Below are 1,799 nucleotides of genomic sequence, written 5' to 3'. Positions count from 1 at the left end.
GAAAGAAACCAAGTTAGAACCTCTTAACACATATCCATTTATTACATCTTTTAGGAAATACCTATTTTTTAACTAAAACTGAAATTGGACCCCAAAAAAGGCCCTTGAAGAAAACTAAGAATAGTAAGCATATTTCTTTCTGTTAATATTTATTGACTGTTCCCTTCAAAAATTTTACCCTATAAGAATTATCCAGCCAGGAAAACTAGGCATATCCACGTGGTGCTGCCCTTGAGAGAGAAGAGTAAAAACAGACTCCAACCCTTGGGTTCCTCTGCCTCAGGAATTCTGAGTAAAGCAGAGGTCCTAATAGATAGCAGCACTTTCATTCATTCAGGCCATATTACCTACAAAGCGAGCTGAACACACACACAACAGAGCATGGGAAAGTGACCACAGAAGTTTCAACCTGAAATGGAACTGGGGGAGGGAATGGAGACTGTTGCACATGTGCCCCCAGGAAGTAAACTGAGGTGCCAAGAGGCTGGCTTCCCTAAATGCCTGCTCTACAGGATAGTCAATAAACTCACTGCCTGGAAGCTGACTACATGCCCCTTCTTCTTACTCTCTGTCCATAAATAGAACCTCCCCAAATCCTCAACTGACTTCCTGAATTGCAAGTATTCTTCTATTCACCAATAAACTCAATTTCTGGTCATTTGAGCTTGCCTCAGTTTACTTCCTTTATTAGGTTGATACTACAAATAAGTAAGTGATGTGCCAATATCCGCATACTTCCCTAGGGACATATGTGGTCACTATGAAGTGGCCGTGAACCCAACAGCAAGTGGGCATGATGGACTCACCTTCATAAGCCAATGCCCATAACCAGCAAAGATAGATACTATTATCCTACATGAGAAATCTTAACCTGTGAGCCTGGGTAACAGTCCCAACTTCTTCAGTTAGTGGAGGAGATGGACTGGAATCCACAGTCTAGGACTAGAGTCTGCTCTGACCACTCACAGAGACAGGATTCCTGCATTCGTCATAAACACAGGGACACAGCACTGCAACATCAGGAGGGCACAACCATGGAAGATTTAATGTGCATTGCTGCTGCTGCTGCTAAGTCGTTTCAGTTGTGTCCAACTCTGTGCGACCCCATAGATGGCAGCCCACCAGGTTCCTCCATCCCTGGGATTCTCCAGGCAAGAACACTGGAGTGGGTTGCCATCTCCTTCTCCAATGCGTGAAAAGTGAAAAGTGAAAGTGAAGTCGCTCAGTCGTGTCTGACTCCCCGCGATCCCATGGACCACAGCCCACCAGGTTCCTCCACCCATGGGATTTTCCAGGCAAGAGTACTGGAGTGGGGTGCCATTGCCTTCTCTGTAATGTGCATTAGGGGCATGCAAATTGAGCAGCCTATTGTGACACAGGTTAGGTCCTCTGAGAGAAAATGCAAACACTGATGGTAAAGGAAGGTGTGTGAGGAATGACACATCTTACTCTGAAAGAGAGTAAAACGAACTAGGAAGTAACAGTTCAGGAGCAGAAGCAGGAGCACTCACTCAGCCCCAGGGACCATCAGGGAAACAGAGAAGCACTTCTGCATGTGAAGAATGGGATATGGAGGAACAGAAAGGGAGAAGGTCACAAGCTGGAGAAGCATGAGCGTGTTGAAACAGGAGGCAGGTCATGGAGGTCCAAGGAATCTGGTTTTCACTCTGACAGAAAAATCACTGAGAAGTTTTATGTAGGAAATGATACAGTCAAATGCACATCACAGGTCTCTCAACTGCTGGCACTGGTACTGGATACTCTGTTGGGGGAGGAGCCCTGTGAAGTGCTTGACTGTC

At 45.7% G+C, this 1,799-nt stretch overlaps 1 protein-coding gene across 1 annotated transcript in view; it reads left to right on the top strand.

Annotated features, from left to right (window-relative positions):
* The window catches only part of TNNI1 (troponin I type 1 (skeletal, slow)), a 14,823-nt gene that overhangs the window by 2,471 nt on the left and 10,553 nt on the right, over window positions 1–1,799 (top strand). The gene's annotated exons all lie outside the window — the stretch shown is intronic.

The sequence above is a fragment of the Bison bison genome, unplaced genomic scaffold (assembly GCF_000754665.1).
Source record: "Bison bison bison isolate TAMUID 2011002044 unplaced genomic scaffold, Bison_UMD1.0 scf7180017864524, whole genome shotgun sequence".
Classification (NCBI taxonomy): domain Eukaryota; kingdom Metazoa; phylum Chordata; class Mammalia; order Artiodactyla; family Bovidae; genus Bison; species Bison bison.
The sequence above is the reverse complement of the archived record's forward strand: the minus strand, read 5'-3'. Positions and strand labels throughout refer to the sequence as shown.